Genomic DNA, 23,600 nt, shown 5'->3' on the forward strand with positions numbered 1-23,600 from the left:
TATTCTGCCTTTAGCAAATCCTCACAATAGTGCACGGGCTGCTGAAGACTGGCTGCCAGTCCTGCAGCAGACCAGGGCTGCTAGTTGGGGCTGCCATTTCTTGGTCGTTGCTTTTCTTCTCCAGCTACTACAGCATAACATCTCACATCATTTGCTCTAGTTGCAGTGGAAACTGTACTTTGGGGAGGATGCTGCCTTTCCCAGTAGCAGTATACCCTCTCCTGAGCAGATTTTTTTCAGTATTTTGGCCAATGACAACGCAGTTTGGCAGTGGAGAAGTTTCAGGAGGTGGAGGAAGTTAGCTCCTTGCCCTTATGCTTTTGCTCATTAAAAAAAATGTAAGTAAACACAAAGACTGCTGTGTAGCTGTTGAGTATGTAGGAACTACTGCTTACTTGAAGACCTTGGGGATACATGTGTGGTCCCCAGGGGGGAACAGGGGCTGTGAGGAGACCCATTCAGGGGCTGTACCATGTGCCCCGCTGAGGTCCATGTTAAGAGCATGAAAATTTGATGGTTCCACACTTCTGGTCTTGTCTCACTATAAATCAGTTATGATTTCTTTACTTTGATACTTTTGAGGCATTTACCAAAAATCCTACACCCTTTACATCCCCTCACTGCAGGCACACCAAAGGCCCAGCCCCGCTCACAGCATAGTCAGTGGCCAGCCCCCTTCCACCCGTGGATCAGTGCGGGGTCTGTCTGGGCATGGGTATATGCTTTATATGTTATACAGGGTCAGGTTTTGTTCTGTATTTCTTACAGCAGGATACATTCACATCTGCCTTTTGTCCTCCTGAGAACTGAAATGCTGAGAAGCTTCTAATGTAGAAAACTGTTTGCAATCTTTCTGCCTTCCAAAAAAAAAAAAAATCTGATATTGGTTTTGGTGTTATTGTCACCTTTATTTAAACAGAAAACATGAAGGGTCAGAGGTGATAAGGTTTTAAAAGGGGGAAATACCAGGCTATCTAAGAGAAGAGGAAAATTGACATCATTGACTGGAAAAGCCAATGAAGTCCTGGAAAGAAAATCAACAAGGCTGAGGTCTCTTCTGATGCAAGAAGCAGGGAGGAAGGAGGGGAGCACAAATTAAACTAGCAGATGGGGGATTTACAGTCAACAAAAACATCCCAGCGCAGTGTGGGTTGAAGCTGTAGGTCTCACTGTTGCAGAGCAGTGGTGACAGCAGGAATTTACTGTGTTCAAAGAGACAAACAGGATGCACAGGCACCACCTCCATCCCTAGATGAAATCCTTCTCACCCATAGGAAGAAACATGCTGGCTGAGTCAAAAAAGGGGTTCTTTGTCTAAGGCATAAACAGTTAAAATTCTTCTTTACGCTTCTCTGCATTTGGGCTTCAGTTGTGAAGCATCCTAACTAATTTAAATGACTGATCCTGATCTGTAATTAATTTAAGTGTTCATGTAGTGCCATTGCTTATGTCATAATATGATATGACTGTCATGCTTAAGCACCTTTGTTATGCACTCTAATGGATCTGGCGGGGTGAAGACAGAGGAAAAAAGATAGTCCTTACCTCCCAGAAGCACAGTTTTCAGTTCAATCCAATAAGGGTCTTACCACTTCAGGGAAAACAGCTTGCTAACTTAGAAAATGCTGTGCTAACTTTTCTGATCACAGAAGCATATGAGGAAAAAGTAGTGGTTGATCAAAACAGGATCTGTCACTGTCATCCGCTAATGAAACTCTGCAATTGTCATTCTGTGTTTCCAAGAACAAAGGAGAAGGACTGGTGCTATTTCCCTGCTTCTTACAGAACACAAAGGTCAGTGACACGTAGAAAATGGCATTTCATTAACTAGACATTTGTATTATAAACATTATTCCCAGACAAGCAGGAAAGTCCCAAAAATCTGAGTCACTGGTGTTTGAATAGATGTTTTGTAAGACCGAGTGCAGACCTTTATAAATAAAGCATTGATGAAATAAACAGTCACTTTGTATCAAAAAGGGAAAGTTTTCTTATACACATGCAGTTTTCATAAAACAGTGCCATGATTTAGAAGCTTTTTTTAAAAAAACGTGTAGTCCTGTCAGGAGATTTATTCTGTCTAACCAGCATCTTAACTGGCTGCTAGTTTAAGATGTGTATTTTTTACAGAGCATGTGTCTGCCTCTACTCATACTTGTGCCTCATTTATAACTCCTTAATCTTCCTTCCTCTTGATCTGAGTTATGATCATGACCCTTAAATGATAATTTTGAGCTACTGTGGCAATTCACCATGTGTTCACTGTATAAGAAGAAAGGCAGATGAATCTCGAGTCTTTAAAACTTGAAGCCAGTTTTGTTGCTTGGGAAGTGCTCTGTGCCCTCTGACTCCAGGCAAGTTATTTCCCATGCAAAGCTTCCCTGAAAACACTTTTTATTGAGCACTAGGACAACATCACTCAACAGCTCAGCAGATACAAACAGGGGACTTTCAGATGTGTGTTCTGCCCTATCAGAGTAAGTAGGTGCAAGAGTGGGAAGGCAACTCTAGCTGCCATTGCAACTTGCTCAGCTGCTGGCCTGCTGGGGTACCTTAGGTTGGGCTCCTTCAGCAGCTCTGCTTGGCTTCCTTCTCCTTCATCTCTCTTTTGCTGTGGATACAAGCAGAACCTTTGCCTATGAATCTGCACAACACCTGCTGCTTTAATGCCAAAGGTGCCCCTGAGTGAGGCTTGCTCCAAAGAATAAAAAGCCCCAAAAGATTGGGAAAGTTTCTCTTGCCTCATTTTTTACAGTGTCTTCATTTTCCCTTGTGCCTATGCTCTGATGAAACCGGCCTGATTCTCCACTGCCTTGCACAGTACTCTCCTTGTGGTTGTGGAAAAGAAGCACCAAGAAAGCTTTGGTGTCAAAAGGATTTTGCTATGGACAGATGTGCTGTAGCAGTGGTAGGGATTTCTACCTTCCTCTGCAAGTTGCATTGGTAAAAATTTCCTAATATTTCCTTGAGACTAGGAGAATGCTTCTCCCATTGAAATCACTAGGACCCTGAACTCGGGACTCCAATCCTGCTCTCATTTGAGACTGATAAAAGGATCAGAGGGAAGAGCAGCAGTGTTGGGAATGAAAGCTCTTTGCAACTGCAAAACAGCTGACAGCAGCAGATGAAAATGTGTGAAGAGGCAGAAGAACCTTAGCTTATAGAAGCTGGATTTAATGCTGGAGGTCTTAAAGTAAATTGCTTTGCACAATTATTTTGTACTTCTTTCCTTTCATTCACGTACCCCAGGAGAGCAGATGACAGAGGTACTGCAAGAGCAGTTAGTTTCTGTGGTAGACCAAATAGGAAGAGTAATTCCTGCAGGTAATTCAGGAGTAGTATGTGCACATACAATTTCTGTGTTGGAACTTTAGATGTCAGGGGTTTGCCTACCCAACCTGCCAGGGCAGCATCAGGAGGTCTGGGGGAAGCATCCTTGGAACAAGCAAGATGTTCTGTTTTCTCTATTGCAGGAAAGAGTCTCTTCTTTCCTGTTTGTTGGTTTCTTTAATTAATCTTTAATGATAGCAGATCTTTTGCTTTTGTTTATAAAGCTAAAGCATGTAAAAAGTTGTTTGAGTCATGCAGAGATATAAACAGATACTTGCCTGTCGACCTACCTATCTTTTTTTCTTACATGTTAATACTGTTTTAGGAACAAAACAAATAACACCAGGCTCACAAGTGATGCTAAAAAGACATTTTCCCAACACTGCTAATGGGAAAGCGGGCTATGGGATGTGGTAACAACCCAAATAATAAAAAAACAAGAATAGCCTATTTGCATGGATTTCATTTGCTTGCCTTTTGCTTGATTGGGCAATTTGGGGCTGAGATTTTAGGCACAACTTCAATCGGCTAAGAATAAAAATAAAAACTCCTATCCAGAGGGCATGAGCAATTAAAGACAACTGTGGGAAACATAATTTGCACATAGAACATTTCCTTTCTTTTTAAAGTGTGCTGGAGATGTGAAAGAGTGCCATGTGAAAAGACAAAAGAGTCATGACTAGACACTCGGTGTATGTGCTTCCTCCTCCAGGTGAACAGCCTCTCTGGGCTCCCCAGGGCTCCCCCCTCTTTTCCTTGGTACTCTTGACTGCTGGTCCACATCATGATGTGGCTTGGCTATATCAGCAGGTAGAAGCAAAAGGGCTGGTGAAGAGTCTTCAGCTACCTTTGCAGGCACCTGGCAGGAGCTTGAGCACTGCAAAGATCTTCATTTCAGGGCATTTCCCCCATATCACAAAGATGATGCCTGTCCTTGCTGCTGGGGACATGGCACCCGCTGCTGAGCCCTGCATCAGCAACTCTTGCAAGGGGCTCCCTCCTTTCCTGAAAGTAGAAGATATGGACATGGCCTGGGGACATGTTGGCTGCTCCTTGTGCCTCTCCTGAGCCTTTGCAAAACCTTCACTCCCCTCTGCTTTTACCTCTGAGACTTGTCCTCGTGCATACTGTGTCTTAGGGAAGAGATTCAGTTTATTCTGAAGTGCTGAGAGATGAAGGAGTTTTGCAAAACACTGTATGGTCAGAAGAGGAACAAAGCCAAAGATACTCCAAACATCCAAAGACAGACAGCCTGGGGAGAGAAAAACAGGAATGTGGAAATCCTGCCTGCAGCTCCCTGAAACAGCAGCTGGCTGAAGGGGAGAGCTGATGCAGGGGGTTAAGCAAATGTACTCACATTCAGAGAAGGAGGAAAAGAGTGCATGTTAGAAAGCTGTGCAGCCCGTGAGGCTGATGTCCCACTGTGGCGAGTGGTTTGGCACATGAGCATCCTGCAGTTTTGCAGTGCTGTGGTTCCAGGAGGCAGCTCTATTCCCTAGGGTGGCTGCAGGTTTCTGTGCCATTTTCACAGGACTGGCAAAATCCTCTGCTGGTGTCACTGGTCATGCACACTGCCCTGGGTGCCTCACTGCCCACAGGTGGGTTACTGCACATCTCTTTTTTCAGCTCAAAGCCTGAGAGTGCTGCATTTCATCCCTTACCTTGTAACATTTGCACACCACATGAGTGGCTGAACATATGATTTTAAGCAGTTGCATTTATTTCAGTGGCCTAATGTTGTGTTTTAAAGACTTCTTATGGATGTAAGCAGGTAAGCTTTCAAAACATGTCTAAAAAGAAGCTGAGTTAAAAACCACAGTGTGAAAAAGCATCAATGGTGGCAACCTTGTGGTCACTCATGAGTGTAGATAAGATATGCATCACTATGGATGGAGGATTTCCCTCCACCCCACATGAGAAAACTTCTGTGGTCCTCGATGCAAAGACCATAAACACCTCCTATCCATGCTTGCCACTAGCTGTTCAGTTTGACTGTTTTGCAATGTGCTTTACTGGCTGTTTTGCCATGTGCTTTACTGGCATCAGCTTCAGCCCTGCAGGAATGGATGGGATGATGCCCAAACCTTCTCTTGCCCCTCGTGTCTGCTCATGTCTTGCCCTGGGAATGTTTACTGGGATTTCCACTTTCTAAAATGAGCACTGGGCAACAATCCCCCTGTTATTTATACACCCTTTGTACTTTCGCTTAGGCTAAATGTGAGACGGAGCTTTTGAAGATACTGCTGTGATGTGAGACGGTACCCACAATTCTGGCAGATTCTGTAGTAAAGAGGTGGATAAAGCTGGACCCTTTTAGCTCTGCTGTGTAGACTGTATTTTAGGGAGGAGACTGTGTAGACAGTCCAGGGGCTGTTTCAAGGCAGCAGGAACCTTCTTTTTCACAGAGTGAAAGAAGTGTTCACTTGTATCTACTGCAAATTGTTCTAGAGGAAAGGCTAGGCTGTATGGAGAAGACTAGCTTTATATGAAGTCCCAGGCTAAATGCAGATCTTCCACTAAAGTCAGCTCACTCCACTGTTGTAATTCTGTGAGTGAAGTTGTCCTGGAGATAAGTTGTTCTTTGAATATACATGAGGAAACATGGCTTGAGATCCTTCTTATAATACTGAAGTGAAAAGAATTGCTTTGCTATTGAAAGTGTTGTTTCAGGAGGAAGACAACAACATCTCCTTGGGTAAAGAATATGTCCGAGTATGTCTGTCACGTTGTTAGGTTAGCTGGTTGGAATGGCATTTCTCTCTGAGCTTGGATTCCTGCTGCTGTTGCAGTGGAGAAGTTTTATTCTTCTGTGAGAGAAAATTGGTTCTTGCCGTCACAAACATCTTCATTCATTTGAAGAAAGAGATCTTTGGAAAGATCTAAGGTATAACACTGAAATATCAGCACAAGCTGAAATCGTGTGCTCAGTATGGAGAAATTGGTTCATACAAAATAAAGCCATGGTATGTTTCTCTGTAGACTTCATGACTCCAGACTACACCTAAACTTGCTTTGATTCCTTCTGCTACTTTGTCTTCCACTTTCTTATATCTCTGGGTCCTGCCTGTGAGTTGAAATATATGCTATGTTGGAGGAAAGGGGGCTGTCACAGCATCTCTGGACCATCTTCAAGGGAAAGTCTCACAGGAGAAAGTGCATCTGTCCGATCTTCAGCCTTCCTTTCATTTGCCTAAGAAACTAAGGTAGCTGCAATGAAAACTTTGAGCTTTTCCCATTTTACTATTTCCCCTTTTTAAAAAACAATACCTGAAAAAGAACTCTTTGAGCTGAAGGCAGGCGATATGGAAGTTGTGCGGGTGCTGCCTTGCAGCAGAGAAAATGAGCTGATGAACGGTCTGCAGTTCCCTTTGGTCAAAATTACTTACGTCTATTAGTGCAGGAGTGTTCTTGATTTCCTGATTCATTACTTCTACCCATGAGGTATAAACTTTGTGGGAGGTTTCAGAAGTCATATTTAATATTAATGCTTTGGTCTTTATCTTCAGGGCACTTACTGACCTGGACACAGATTTTCTGAGTGTTCACTTAAACCTCTGAGAGGCAAACAGCTATGAAGCTCTTTGTGAAGATGAAGACTTTTGCCATGAATCGTGATTTTTTTGAGGGGAGGTGGGCTGGTCTGAGACTTCAGGACAAACCTCTGCAAGAACTGAGAATGATCCTGGGCTTCACTATCTTTAATTCCAATTATCTCTAATGTGTCTTCTCTACCTTCTGTCTAAGGCATGTTGATATAAGAACAATTTAACCCAATAAAACATTGCAACAGGCGTACAACTTTTTTGTGCAGAGATGATAAGAGCACAAACAATTTACATGTGTCAGATGTTAGACATGACACATAATGCTCTACACGTTCTACTACGTTGGTTACAAAGGTTGATACAAACACATGTCTAGAATAAAGTCAAATATGCACGCTACAGGATCAAAGCTACTGGAGTTTAGGCAAGCATTTGCAATTAAATTAAAGTATTAAATGATAACAAATATGAATTTTCAAGTTAGAGGTTAGAAACATGGGGAAAGATTAAGAAACTGCATTTAATATTAACTTGAGGCTGTAAGAGGTATCCTGATTTGTTTAACTAAACTTACAAATCTTGTGTAATGAGGAATTTTTTCTTTAGCTCTATTTTCTGGCTTGCTTTCTCAAGGACAGCTCCTGGACCCATGCCATATGTCTGCCCATACTAATTTTGGTTAAACCACAACACTGCCTTAAAACTGGACAAATTTCAATTAAATTCTTGGAGGAACTTAGTATCTCTAACAGATGATGTTCTGTAGGTATTTTTGAAAATTTAAGGTTGGGTGGAGGAGGGACATCTGCATTAGTACCCCACTGAGAGGCAGGCCACAGCACAAACTCCACTGTTACACGCTTTGTTTGGATTATCAGATACCCACTCAGCACAGTTCAGGCTACGGCCCCTGCCACATGTTAACCAGCAGTTACATTCTAGGGAGAGCATATGAATCTAACCTACTGCATAGAGGGAAGTTATGGATATGGCAGAAGGAGTGAAGTCAAGGAAGAGAGCAAATGCAATGGGAAATTGCGAGGAGCTGTAGGGATGGAGGGCAAACATTTATAAGAAACCATGCTTCATTAGTTCCTCTGCTCAAAGTACGGCTTGTAAAATTAAATGATGACTCAAAACCTTGCATCTGAGATGTTCAAAGGACCCTAAAGTAACTAAGTATCATAAACTCATTGAAATTTATTGAGTCTGTGAACTTCTCAGGATCATTTATCAATCCCAGGCATCAGAAGTGCTGTTGGGCTAGGCAATGAAGGAGCTTGCTGGAGCCATTGCCACAGATGATTCTTTGGGTAGCATTTTAGTAGATGGCTTCTAAAACTTAGTGATGAAAAAAGAGTAATAAGAAGGTGAATACTCTGAGGGATTACATATAATTAAATAAACTATTATTCAGACTCAGTGAAGGTGTTTAAGACTCTTGGGATTCCCCTAGAACATAGCTAGCCTGGACAGGCAAAAAAAATTATAGCAGCTTTTCTGCAATTTTTTTCCAACATTACAGATTCTAGTGATGTTTGAGCTTTGCTGGTCATTATAAACCACTTTGAAAAAGAGAGGAGAATAATCCCTGCTACTTTCCTATAGGTTATGGTGGATCATGGTCACTTCCATTTGCAGGCACAACAACAACCCTCTCAGGAGCTGGGCTTGCACTGTCACTCTGGCTGTCCCAGATTGCTTTTTCTGCAGCTTTAGTTGTGAGACTGGAAGGAGGGCAATTGTTTTTTAATGTTCTTATTCCTCCAGTTGCCTGTAATTGAACAAGTATGGAAGTGGAATACTATGGTGATAGTTTGCTATTACCAGTAAAAGCAAGATAATAGAGAATCATGCTTCACAATATCCTGATATGGACAGCTATGAAAAAAGTAAAAAATAATAATAAAAAAAAAAAAGCCAGAATTTCAGGATGTGCAAATCATGAAAACTTTATTGTAGTCAACAGATCTTCATTCTTTTCACCTCCTTTCAAATGATTTATTGCAGAAAAGCAGACACAGCAGCATGCAGAACTTTCTGGTCTACCTCTGAAACATTTAGCTTGCCCTGGAGTTGTCTGAAACCAGAGATATCAAGAGCTGCTAAGTCTGGAATTTGGATTATGTGAAATCCTGTGTTGTTCCGCTTGCATGGTGGTGTGATTGCTACGTGGTCCTCTTTCTTTTACACACCAACAAACTAAATCAGCCTTCACAGGAACGGTGAGTTTAGCTGTAGGCCTGAATTGGAAAAATGATGTTTCTGCTCAAGCTGCTGCACTCACTTTCAAAAATCCATGCAGCTTTGCCTCTGTCCATGCCTCCAGTCTGATTTAGCATGCCTCCCCTTGTGCCTGCCAGATTGCCAGCACCACGTGCTGTGCTGGCACCACCATCTCCTTCTCTTCTCCTTCTGCCTGGCCATCATCTATGAAGCTTTCCTTAGAAAGCAAATGTTCCTGCGCCTCCTTACATTACTTGTGTTCAAACCCATCGCAGAGGTCTGCTACTGCTGCTGTTAGTGATTCACTGGTAATTTTTTTTTTCTCTCCATATTTTTCTGATTGTTTTGATGCTTGTATGGTAATCTACACTGGGAAAAGGGTCACTGGAAAAACATAGAAAACATACATCTGCTTCTTAAGGGCAGCACACAAAGTGAAATGCTGGAGATGAAAAGTAATCTAGAAAAATACATTTTGAAGAAAGAAGTTCAGATTCTCAAACTGAGTTTGTGTCGATATTTCTCCAGAGAGAACTGTTGTTAGAAACTTGGCCCACTTGCATGTAATTTTAGAGTATGATCATGTTAGAAAATGATGTTTATAATTTTCTAACATGGTTCTGTAATTTTGAGACTTATTAACCACTACTCAGTGTTAGTTGCTTGGTTAAGGTAAGGAAAAGTCAGCATCCTGTGGAGTGAGTTAGTATGACCTGACAGAAAGACTCCTGGTGTCCCTGGTGTGTGGATTTCCTACTCAGATATGACAAGAATAAATGCAGGCTGTTTGTAAAATGGATCAGCAGTATTCCTTACATAATGTAATGCTGCTGTTAACATATCTCACAAGTTTTGTTTCTAAATTTCCTTGTGGTAATGCTAGTAGGAAATTTCTGCTAAAAACCAAGAGGCTTCTCTGTATTTATCAAGGTGCTATTTAGCCCAAGTTGCTAGCTTCTAATAGCTAAGAACTTTTCAAAACCATCAGAACGGGCTGAATCTCTTTTCCTTTCTCTTCTTTTCTTTTCTTCATTGGGCATTGAAATTCATTAGTTTTCAGTGACCAGCACAGACAGAAGTAATCTTTTTGCCACAAAACATTATTTATTAATTCAATAGTTACTTTAATGTGTCTCAGAAATCTCATTATAATTCACATGTCATGCGATGATGGTTTTTATTCTCCTTTAAAACAAATACAAAGATTGCAAAACATTTTAAAGTTGTTATGCTGGTCTTGTTTTTCCTGGAAAATAAAATATTTTGAAGAGTCTCATATAATGGATGACGATTTTTCTCTGTAATAGAAAAGATACTGTTTCTAGCACTGCTAACTCCTTGTATGCCTATACTAACATACATTTGATGTGAATGATAGGTTAGAGACTGTAATTAGAGGGCCTTGGCCCCAGTCACATGATACAGGCTTAGAAAATGTTGAGTATTCACACTTTTAGTACTGGATAGGTCTGTCAACATCAGCACTTAAAAATTAGAACATCTAAAAATGGTTTGTCATTTTACACCAGCAGGCTATATGATCAGTGGGAAGAGCAGCCTAGTTATGCATTATAGTCTGAAAACTGTGTGGTTTTATGTCACCAGATATTGTTATATGTTGATTGAACTGAGATTTTGTTCTGAAAAATAATTGTTGTTACTACTTCATAGCATTCCTGGGTTTGTACAAGCAGTAATTTCATGCTGAAGGGCATCAGAAGAAGTGTTTTCATATGATATTTCTTGGGGTGTAGCACAATTTTCTTAAGGCAAATATGTAAAGACAGAGAAATATTTGTACCGTATCTAACCCTGGGGCCCAACGTGAGAAAGAGAGAGAGAGGAGATACTTCATGGTAAAATTACAGTGTGAATTCCCACCCACATACACATTAAGATTTTCAGTCATTTGTGCAATATGAGGAAGTCTGAAATACAAAGCCCAAGAAAAAAACTTAGCTTGTGTAGTATTTAGAGTTGCCTTTAGAAAAAGCATTATTTTTGACAACTACAGTGTTGCAGGCATGGGAGGAGAGGGAAGAGAAAGTGTTCTACCAGTATTTTCACCCATCAGTGGTTTTGTTCCACAGTTCTTGCTACGTGTGGGAGAAAAAAAATAGACATTTGTACATTGAAAAAATAGGTCCACACATTAGTGACGTGATCCATGACATCTTAAGAAATGCTTTCAGCCATAAGTAACCTTTAAAAATTAAATCTAGCTATTGATCTAGATCAATGCTTTTCATTGCTTGGAAAGTGTTTGAGTAGATTCCCTCTTGTTCCTGTAGATTCAAGGTTTCCAGCCCAGTTTGGGTCAGAACACATTGATCTACCATTTTAGTATTAAATTAATTGTTAGCTAAGATAGTGATGAAATGGCTAACCACCTGTTCAGCAAACTAAAAGTTCTACAACATCAAATTTGGAACAAGGCTGACTAAGCTGGTAGAAAGAAATCATATTACACGAGCGAAAAGGTGGAAAACTATGGGATATAATGTGAAAATGGGCAAAATAGGAGTTTGGGTTGAAATACTTGCCCCAAAAGGGAATAAAAATATGGAATAAGTTAGCGGAGAGAACAATTTTACAAGTGCAAATCTGTTTCAGGGCTTGCCTTGATTTGTTTCTGAAACAAAGTAAAGGTTAAAGAGCATAGTAATAGGCTAAGGAACCTGAATTAAGATATCCAGAGCATGTCATCTCTGGAAGGCATTTTTTGTGCTAGCCCAGGCACAACTGGCTTCTTATTTTTGCCCATATATGTACAGTACACATTTACTTTCTGCAAAATGATTAATCTTTACAGAAGACTACTGGCTTAATTATTCCATGAAGAAATGTTATCTAAATTATGTGCCTGGTTAGCTAAAGTAGGTCAAGCCATATCACTCTGAGGTTGTGAAGTCAATGGTCCAGCTTTCAGAAATTAATTCTTCTGCTACTTGAAATGAATAATATTTTGATAAATGAGTCTCAATTTGTTCTTATACGCAACTGTAAGATGCTTTCTGTAAACTCTCAGGTGAGCAAGCTGGAAAATTCATGAAAACCAAACAGCTACCTGTATCAATATCAGTTTGAATGTGCAAATAATGCTAAAAGATACTTTTCCGTCTTGAAAGCTTGACCTAAAATGTTTTGATATGTTTGATTTTCTGTCCATCTCAACACAAGTGTTTCCCATTGGCTTCAAGAAGCTTTGGGTAGGACACCCTTTGCCAGATGGGTTGCTACTTTTTTACTTTTGCGTTATTGAAAGAAGGCTCCCTGAACTTTGTTCACTTGATTCACATTGGATATGGAAAAGATAAAAATTGTCTTTATGAGTAAAGCTGAAGCATTACAGATGACTGGCGCTTCAGGTGGCAGGCTACTCAATTCATTCTGAGGTTTTCTGTGTGATCTTACTGAGATTCACTCAGTGGGAAGCACTTTGCTAAATCTCTTGATATTAAATCTGTTGGAACTGCCATGTTCATGCCTGGGGGAAGCAGTGAGAGCCTGAAACTGCATTTCTTGCTGTCTGGGGAAAAGCAAGAAATGTCAGGTCCCTAGGGGGTGGCATCGTGTGTCTTGGACCTTGGAAACAGACGGCCAAAGGTTATTGCAGAGTTTATTTTGTCAGACCCCAGTTCATTACTGACAATGCCTGTTCTGGGGTATTAGATGCTGAATAAACATCTAAGAAGGATATAAAAAGGACAGCCCCTTCCCTATGGGAGTCGATGCAATACCCAGAAGTAGAACAAAAGTCAAAGCAACAAAGATATTTAAAAATAGGAAAATGCCAGCTTCCCAAATGGCCTATCACCGAATTTAAGAATCTTCAAAAATGAACCGTGCCTATTGCTTTAAGACCACTGAAGAATACTTTGTCTTCTGCATAGCTCTGCTTCTTTAAAAGATACTTTATCTCCCAGCCATCTGTTGCTGAAGTGTAGAAGAACAGGATGATGCTATTCTAAAGAGTACTGGGATGATGTTTTTACTTTCCCTCCCCAAGAAAAAATGATTTAAATTCAGAAAACGGTCTCTTTCTTCTCTTTTTCTGCCAGTCATAATGCAGCATCCTATGTTCTTCTCTTGCATGCAAACAACCAAAATCTCAGTATTTCTATTATTGCAGTATCATTAGCTTTTGTTCTCTTCAGGGCTCGTGCAGTATGCTCTGTGCTACACAAGATGCAAAGAAGGCTGTGCCTCTCTATAAAACTGTTTGTTATGTAGATCTCACAATCCCGTGATATTTTTGAAATAATTCAGCTTCCATTCAAACATACAGGTAAGGTTCAGGTATGTGGAACCGCTTTGAACCCAACAGCACTTAAAACACTTGCAGTTGAGCATTTCCTTCTCCCAAAACAGTTTGTTGCACAACACGTTAATATTACTAATCACTAGAGTCCTCACCCTTTATTTTATTGCCAAAGTAACAACTGAACATTTTTGTAATCTGGCTCATACTCTACCTAGTGAGAGTTGTGTTCCTCCACTCAGATGGTTTTAGATATCACTTTTGTAATACGTTTTTTCAGCTTCCTGTCAGAGAAATGCATTTTCCTAAGCCACCCATGTGTAGAAGGAGGTGGACTGTGTGTGCACAAATGAGTTTTTTTCAGGCTTTCTTCCCAGCCACTTGCCATGAGTGTTTGGATGTGTCACTTCTGGGCTATCTGGATGTCAATGGGGAGGACTGAAAGGCTCAGAAGCAGGGGATACTCCATTTAGCCACTTACGGCTTTGGAAGAAGGTACATGAGGGTATATGAAGTCCGCTGCTAGCTGTTCTCCACAGGATTGCTTTTTTCTTCGCTCCCTTGTCACATGCACCCTGCCTGCATGGCGAGGCAGGAAACACTTGGCTCTGAATGTCTCGTGTGAGGTGCCTTTATTGAGCTGAATGTTTGTCAGATGTGCAGTTCCAACTAACTTCCCTCTTCCAAGCTCCCAGATTTAAAATAATTTTTTTTAAGGCTTGAAATGGAAAGAGAGACTCCCCAAAGACAATGGGAGGGCCTTCTGGTTTCAGCAAGTCTAGGATTTTTGCCCGACATTGAAACTGGGAGGCTTTTAAAAAAGGAGTCATGTGAACAGGAAAAATATGGAGGTGTGTGTGAAGCTGTAAGCTCCAACTGTAAGTCGTGCTCGAATTTTGAAGATGATGAATGACCTTTCAATCTTTAATTTAAGAACATTAATTACTGTTCTCCTAGGAGGTACATTCTAAACCATTCAATGTCAGTCTCAGGCTGCAGCTTTTAATTTCTTTACTTTGGCAATGCAGAAGCATCTTAAAATTGGTAAGAATGGCTATGGCAGATTGCTAGTTCCTGTCTCACCCTGACTAAGGCACAGCTCAGGCAGCGTTTGCTCCCCACCATCAGGGCAGATGTGAGGACAAGGAGATACATGGCTGGCACCAGATATGTAGCCTGAATACTCTGCCCTGTGGCCCTCTGTTTTCCATGGCTCAGGGAAGAAGATGAGTTATTAGACCTGGAAGCAGCAGTGGAAGCTTCTACAAGCCAGCTAATGGTGCGGACCAACCCTTCATGTCACCCGAGCAGAGCCCAGGGCTCAGTCGGATGTGACTCAGGGATGTTATTGCCACAGGTGAACCGCTTAACTCGGTCACAAATGTCAGGGCATGGAGTTACCAGCCAAGTCAGTCCCACCCTGGGTGCACCAGTGCCAACAACTATAAGGCATCATCTGAGCATTTATTTTCTTATGTGTCTCCTTGGGCGCGTGGCTCAGGCCAGCTTTTTGGCAAACATTGCTGCTTCTATTTATTTGTATATTGATAGGACAAACTTAAAAAAGGGAGCATGGTATGTTAATTAATTTTGATGGTGTATACAACCACTGGGATGAGGTAGCTGGACAGTCTTTTTTAAAGTTTTCTTCATGATATAGACCATTTCATGCTCAGACAATAATGCTGCGTTTCCTCAGCTTGACACAGTTCCAGCTGGCTGGAAGTTCCTTGGCTACAACACAACATACTGCATGGAACATGGCTTTTACTCCATTCACTTAAGTGTGAAGGATAGTACCCGATAAATATTAATGCAAAACAGAGAACGTATGAATGCCTGCTTTTATTGCTCTCTGCTTGTCTGCATGTCTTTGCTACTCGTAAGTAATACATTTTTCTCACAATGATACTGATGTAAAGCCAAGGTAACTCATGGGACACCACCATAGGTATCACTTTGCTTCCTATTTGGGTTGGTGAGAGGATACAGAATACATTTTTTCCTTTATTTTTAAGGCAAGTGAGGAAAAAAAAGTTTATAAATATATAAAAAGCTTATTAATAGATATACCTTCCTACTTTAGAATGCCTGTTGCAAATAGCTGGCATTATGTTGCTGAACTTAAGCACTGACGTAGTTGCACTATTTTCAGTGTGGATAACAAAGAAGCAGAAAAATAGCGCTCATATTACCAAACTTATTCAGTGAATTCTTTCCTAGGCTCCTCATCTATGAAAATCAGAAATATCTTTATTTTAGTCATGGAGTTACTATTGTGAAACACAGGTGGTTCACCTGAGTTAAAAAAAAAAAAAAGATAAGAATCAGACCCTAGTTCCTGAGTTTACAATCCGTTTTTATGTGCACAGCAGGAAACATTTTTTAAAAATCCTGGGTATTTCCAAATATCTGTTTTCTCAGAGGAGTAAAAATGCAATCGAAGTATTTCCTTTCAAGGCTGCATCATTTTATGATTAGTCAAGGGGTTTTTGTAACATGAATTTCCTTTTCAGAAATGTTTTCTATTACATCTGTTTATTAATTCTTTTTAGTAATTCAATTAAATTCCTCTTTCATCAGGAGGGAAAAGCTGGTGTTGCTCATCTTAAAAAAATACATATATATCATGGTACGCATGGTTACTATAGCAAATCTTTAAATATTTCCTGGGTTAGGTTTAGCCCTGCCTGTGCTAAGAAAACAGATCAGGATTTGACCTGAACTATTATGACTATCCTTTTTCAGAATGTCCTTTGGTTCCTTTTCCTTCAAATATAAAAGCTTTGGTATAATTCATACAGTGTCACGTATTTTATTAGCCTAAAAGATCCATGGCACATCTGGATGCACAATTTGGATCATCTTGTGATTTAAGGTCCTTGTCATTTTCCCTCATCTTATGCATTTTACTGTATGTGCATGTGCTGGTACACTTTCTCCAATACATTTTAAATATAGATCTTTTAAATAAAAGTTATTGCCCCGATCATGCAATTCAGAGACATCCCAGTGTTTATGGATTGTTTCAGCCAGATTAAAAGAATTAAAGGACAGATATTTACTTTCTTTGACTTTGATTGACTACGATTACTTTAACATGTAAAAAATCTTGCAATCTTCCTGCCTCTTTTTCCAATCACTCCCGACAATCAGTTCAAATCATGTTGTAATATGAATATTGTTGGCCAAACTGAGGACCAGCAAGCCCAGCAGATGTACCCTGCTCTTTGCTCTTGCCGGGTGGCTGGAAGGATCACCTTGCCGTGGCACAGCCTACCACAGCTGCTGCTCGCTTGTTGCTCCATGCACCTTGCATGGGAGCTTTGTGGTGAGTTTCATGTTTAGCATCAGTCATCTGCTGCCCTCCCTCAAGACTGCCATGTTTCAGCAGGAATGGCTGCATGGGAACGTGCACCAAAGCGCACCTTTGTTCCCAGTAATGAAAGCACTGTTGCTAAGGGGTTTTTTTTTTGGGTGGGAGGTGGAGGCCGGTGGATATACCATCCACGAGACTGGTGATTGAGGCATCTTGTCCTTCCACATGGCAATGAAGCAATGATACCAACATGTTATGAGTCTGGGTTTGCTACGTGGTAGGTTATTGCACAGTCAGCCAGTGTCTGACATTTTTTTCAAGACATACTGGCAAAAAAGTTTTTCCCCCCCTAGCTTGGTCTTGTAAAGAAGAGTCCAGGCAAGTGTGGGCCTGCAGCTTATCATGTACAGTAAATGAAAAATATTAATGGAAAATGAGGAGAAATCTTTGAAAGCAGAAGTACCGAATATTTTTGCCCTTTGCTAGGAGCAAAGTGGCAGTATGGACCCCGAAACAACTATTCAACATAATGAAGCTCCTTTGGGAAGCTCCCCAGTTGCAGAGCAGAAAAGCTAGAGGCTGTATACCACACTCCTGAAGCACTCTGCCAGCTGCCTCAGAGAAAGTAAGTTTCTAAGGGCATCTACCTCTGGGGGCACTGGAGGGGCTGGATATATGCAGCCCTGCATGGCAAGACCTGGCCTGGTAGGGCTGATGGTGCAAAGCCATGGAGAGCCATGGCCTCCCCACCTCTCCTGGCAGTGCTAGGCTGACTTTGGCATTTTGCATTCCGGTTTGAATGGACAGGCTCACCCACTAGCTGGCTCCCCGAAAATGCTTTTGTACAGCGCATCCCTCACCACCTCTTCCCATGTGGCTTTGATAGCACCTGGCAGACGCACTTATGACAGGGCTGTGACTGCCGGGGAGGGCTGAGTGCATATCTTTGGCTGAGGGGCTGGGAAGCCTGACGCACAGATGGTCCCAGATTTATTTGAACTGGCTGTAGCTACTCGTGTCACTGGGCGAGAGAGCTGAGGGCTGGCAGCAGCACCGAGGAGCGCCGGGCGGGTTGCAGCCCTGCCAAAGGAGGAGCCAGTGCTACTGGGAATGGCAGCTGCTCTGGGACAGAAGAGAAATTTGTAGGCTGTGGAGGAGGGCCATCAGGGCTCTCTCAGAAATTCAGGACACTCAAAGGAAGAAAAAAAAATTAATTCAGTAAACCTTTCCCATTGCAAACGTGTTGTTACTGTTGGCAAAACATACAGGTTGCAACATTTTGGTTGCTTCTGCTAAGACATGAGCTGTGTGCACTCTTCTGAGAACACCTTAAAATAAAGGCTGACTTTGGCAATAACAACGTTCTTGTAAATAAAGTGGTTTACTTTTGAGAAATGTTATCCCTAACTGGAAGCATTTGAACAGAGCCCCCGAGGCTATTTTCGTTTCCGCTATATACAGAATAAAGATTCACAAACAGGTCAATGTGCCTTTTGCTTTTTGAATTAGAGTGAATTAGAGAGAATTAGCTACAGAGGGTGTAGCTCAAATCACTGTCCTGCAATCCAGTGCCACTTTCCAGCAGGGATCTTTGACAAGGTGTGTATATATTGCAAAGTGCGCACTGAGTAACAGGTACCTGCTTCAGAGCTGGCTTAAATGACATGGTAAATTAGGTACACAAAGCAGCATAAGTCAGTATGTGTACAAGATACAATTTGTCTGCTGTGCTGGTAGAAGGAGAGGGCTGTAGTAAGAAGAGAGGTCGTAGAGATTTGCAACTTCCTTGGATGGCTTGATTTGAGAAGCAGTGCTGCCTTTATATTTTATACATGTTTTGTCTCATAACATGACTGCTGAACACTGAAAACCTCAGCTGTGAACCTCAGCCTATTGGCAAAATGTCATGGCTACTGCTGGACTGTGTTCTCATGTCTTACGCAAAGTCATGGGAAAGAAGACGAAAAAAGCCACTTTCTAGCCTAGGTTGCCAGCAGAGCCAAAGACAAAAGCCAGCTTTAACTCCAGGCCAAAAGCCTGTGAGCTTTTGGAGCTCTGAAACTCCATGAGATAGACACCACTGGTTTAGAGTCTTTAAGCTGCACATCCCAAGTAAACCACAACAAAAGCTTAAAGAGGAAAGGTCAGACCTGTGAAGTGCTATTTGTTTTCACTGAAACTTCATCTCCCACTTATCCCCAGCCTAACCAGCAGCGGAATCAATTACCACTTGTCAGACTGAAACCTGACCTCAGAAATGAAAGAAGGACATGACCTCCGGGGGAAAAAGAAACCACGAATGAACCACTTTCTCCTGCAGCGAAGGGTTAACAGGCCTGATCCTCTTCTTTCCCCCTTCAAGAGAAGATCAATACCACTGTTCTCTACATTTACTCTTCCTTTCATCAAGGGATGGCCAGTAGGACAGTGAGGTTATTGAGATTAGGTTTCATAAATTACTCCATTTAATAATTGAAGACAAAGAGGTTCCATACATTTTAATAGCATTTAGCGTAACTGTTCAAATTTGTAGGACTCATAATAGATCAATTTCAGCTGCCATTACCACTTGAGGTAATGGTGCTTTCACTTACCAAGCTTCTGTTAACTATAGGATCAGCTTGTCAAAAACTGGTCAGGTTTAAGGCAATATCCCCCACCCTCCCCTTTCACACAAGTCTAGAAGGGCATTCCCAAAGGGGTGCCTACGACACACTGGGAACATCGCTGCTAGTGTAGCTCACCTGCAGCCTCTGTGGCAGCTGAGAAGTCTGGCATTTCAGTGTATGAAATGATGTAAGAGCATTACTTCTGATATCCTGGACCAGCCTGGAGTATTCCTCAGTTGGAGCATCAGAAATGAGTCTAGGCAGGAGAGGAAGAGTACCTTCTTATGTTTCCATTTCTTAATGCAAGAAAATACAAACCATGCATGAAGCTGAAGAAAAAGCTCTTTTCTTGGGAAGGGGTCCTTTTGAGCAGTAGGAGTTAGGTAGCTTGTGGTTAACAGCACAAGCTAACACTGATCTCACAGGATTAAAGACACTACTTTTTTTAAGCACACTCCTCCCCACTCACATTGAAACCACCTCTCTATTTGAGCACTCTGCCATCTGGGTTTTGTTATCATCCGCACTGCATACAAAATGATCTAATTGCAACTGTGTTCAAGTGTCTTGACTTTGCAGATGCCCTCCTGGGAGATGTCCATGGACATCTTAGCTTTGCATTCGTTGTGTATTGGTGTTGATCTTTAATTTGTCTTTACACTTTGCTAGACCGTATTCTCCTTGAGGTATTCTATTTTTGCCACAGAAATAGAATACATTTTTGTGTGGTCAGCTTTATTCCCACAGCCCTGGCTTCTTCCAAAGGTACTTAGGGTCTGTCATTGTACTCTCTGCTAATTTTCTCTAGGAAAGAGTTACCTACACAGAGATTAGTAACATCTCTACCATAGATAAGAAGCGGATATTGCACCTGTGGTGTGTGTTGGGTGCTGAACAGAGCCCACAGAGCAATCTGAAGAAAGAAGATCTCCCGAAGGGGGTGTTGAATGCACACAAACATGCACTGTATTTTTAAGGACTGCTGCTAGGACCCTACTGGTGCATCAAGGACAGAGAACTGCTTGGCATCAGCCATTTCTCAAGCAATTTCTCCTACTGTGTGATATAGAAAATGTTGCCAATTTGCGTATTTTTTCTAATGCTTCTCTATGTAAACAAAGGGAACTTCACTTTTTCTGTACTTTGGTGTTCCAGTGTCTACTTTTCTCCTATAATAGTCAGCCAGGGAAAGTACTTCTCTGATTTTTTTTGCCCTACACTTCCCTGAATAAAGCAGTTTTCCTTGCTGCCTCTGCCTCAGGAAAGAAGAAATTTCTTAAGAACAGTAATTGTGGAAGCTTTATCAAATCAAACCAAGTAAATGGACATGAATTCTCTTCTTTCCTTCCCACACCCTTCTCCCATTCTCTCAAAAGCAAACAAACCTGGCTGTATTTTGAAGGAGGCAGGAAATGAAGGCAAGGAGGGACAATTCAGAAAATAAAAGACACTTTATTGAGCTTCACAGAAAAATGTCTTCTGCAGTCCTGATTTTGCAATCTTGTGCTAAACTGGTGATAAGATGATTTAGAAAAACCTTTATACATAATGCTACAGAGGGGAAATCTCTGGTTCCCTACTAAATCAGCAGACCGTGCCAAACACGAATAAGCAAATGCGACGAGGTGGCCCATGGGTTCTCTGCACTCTGGCTGAAGAAATTGTTGGATGTGAACTGGCACAGATCAAGTCAGAAAGGAGAAAACCCATGAAGTGTGTGAAACCAGAGATGTGAGCATCTTACCTTCTTGTGGCCTTCATCTTTCTAGTCTGCGTTTGTGAGAGAGGTCAGGTGTCTGAGCAGCCTTAACCCTAGTTATGATTTCTTGAAGAGAATGGATTAACCCCACAACCTGGAATTTCTTATGGACTCACAAAGAAGTGTTACATATAGCGTAATTAATCAAGCATGGTAAAAAAGGACTGCTGTCTACCTGAACCTGGCACAGCTTCTGATTAAAATAATGAGTGCAAAGTCGCTTTGGAGGGATAGAAATCCTTAACATTTATCAGCTACACCCTGCTAAACATATTTATTTACAAAATATATCCACAAATAAATCTGTGAGAGGAGAGTATGGAAAGTAAAAATAAAACTTTTGGGGGAAATAATTCAGAACTTCTAGACTTTAAAAAACAGCAACTGTTTTTCAAAGGAAATGTCTGAAAATTCTACAAAAACATGTTTTTCTAAATAGCTGAGATTTTTGGCATTAAAAGATCAAGACACAAGAAAAGTCTCAGACTTAATACCTACTTGGCTGGACAGTCCATTTTGTGATGGATGGATCTTTTAACAGGGCTCTTTAGGCCCTGAGTTTCACTCCTCCAAGACTCCTCCTGTATCCAGGGCTGGATGTACTCCTCTCTTTTTTTAGGTCTCCGGAGTCTTAGCTCTACTTCCTCTTACTCTTTGCTCAACTTTACAAGGCTAACCCCCTTCTGGGCTGCTGTCAACCCTTTCTTCCCCGCTGAGAGGTCAAGTCCCTCAGCTTGCATGAGTACCTCTCCATTGCCCAGTGGTTCAGATGGAGGAGGTTGTGGAGAGCCCGTATCTGGGGAACTCTGGACTTTGCCCCTTTCTCACATCTGCTTTTGGCCCATGGATGGCTCCTGGGGTGCCTGCCAGCTGGATCTGGGGTGCTGGCAATGGGAAGCTGGTGTGGCTTTGCCTGAAGCCTGACCTGGAGCCTGTCCTCAGGATGCCCTTGCCAGGGCACTTTCAGGTATAGAAAAAAATAACGGGGGATTTACTGCCATTCACAGAGCTGTTCCTTTTCCATGGGAGCTACCACCATTTCTCAGCAGGACCAAGACGCAGGCCACCACTTTCCATTTTCTATCCAGCTCTTATGGTGAGTTTCAGCAGCAACTCTTTCCTAGCTTTTCCTCTGTGCACTCCACATACCAGAATTTATCATCTGTCCAAAGCTGTTGCTTTAGTTTATGAAATTCCGGCAAACTGATCAAGATTTTTCTTAAAGCTATCCATTGTTTGCAGATTTTTTGTCCAATAATTTCTTCTTAGCTTGTAGGTTGCTCAGAAGCAATCTCATGAGAATAAGAGTTGAACTTGGTGATCCTTACAGGTCCCTACCAACTTAAGACATTCTATTATTCTATTGGGGCATCTGCTCTAGAGCCTAGCATGCTTTCTTTTCACATTAAAGCTTATCGCTATCTCGTTCTTCATTGACAAAGGAAGACTGGAATCATGTTTGTCTCACATAGGGATTTGAAATTTGCTCTAAAAAAGTTCTGTGCTACTCATCCCAAACTGTTGAGTTTGGGAAATATTTGCCTGCCTATGAAGATCCCTGCTAGAATATTTATTGGTGGTGAATCCAAAACCTGCATGAGCAAAACTGGAGTATGGACTTCATATGCATGAAGGTTTCTTTTGCCAGCATTTGTCCTGTTTTACTTTTGTCTTGTTACATGTTTGGGTAATCAAGTGACTGCCCAGTCATGATTACTAATCCTGATTTATTGCATCTCAGGCAGATGGAGGCTCAGGGACTTCAGTTTAGGAAAGCTCTTAAGCATGTGATTTTCTCTGTCCCTGTTGCAAAATAAGACCAATTTCCTGAGTGGGACATAGGGAATGGCGGAGCTGCTCACAGATCTCCCTGTTGCCTACAAAAGAGGAAACATTTCTGCCATCCTCTGCAGATGCTCATATGCCTAAATTAAGCTTAGATCTGACATTTGGATGGGGAACAGCGGATGCAAAAGAATCAGTGTGATTTTTGTAAGGTAATCTTTTGCTCTGTGCTTTGTTACCACTCCAGTTTGCTAAGGAGAGATAATTCAGCTCATCAGCCACTGTCTTTTCCATGTCCTCATTAGATATGCTAGGAACTAACCGATCCTTGGTCTGAGGCCAAGTCAAGTGGATTGGTTGTGCTCATGCTGCTGAGGACTGACCATCCTTTAACAGCATCTTTGGCTTTGAAAAAGCTTGCTAGGGTGGTTCAAAAGAGAGCCAGAGAATGAGGTAATATTTAAATAGTGTGGGCTAGCACAGTCCTGGTGCTCCAGCTCCCTCCCAGGCTCTCTTTTGCTCTGTGGTATGGACACACGTGAGCCCTTTGCTAAGGAGAGCCTCTGGACAGTGTTGCATGCCTAGAATCGGGCTCTGGCTTTGTTTAAACAGCACTCCTGCACTGAAGACGAGGGAGTAACAGCAATGAATAGCTGTGTAGCATAGTCAATAATAGCCAACTTGGTGATATGAACAGCCTATGTCTGCAAAGTTGTTTTCCTTTTATTTGGTGAAGCATTCCATCTGAGAAAAGATTGCCACTGAT

This window comes from Falco peregrinus, chromosome 4, assembly GCF_023634155.1.
Source record: "Falco peregrinus isolate bFalPer1 chromosome 4, bFalPer1.pri, whole genome shotgun sequence".
NCBI classification, from domain to species: domain Eukaryota; kingdom Metazoa; phylum Chordata; class Aves; order Falconiformes; family Falconidae; genus Falco; species Falco peregrinus.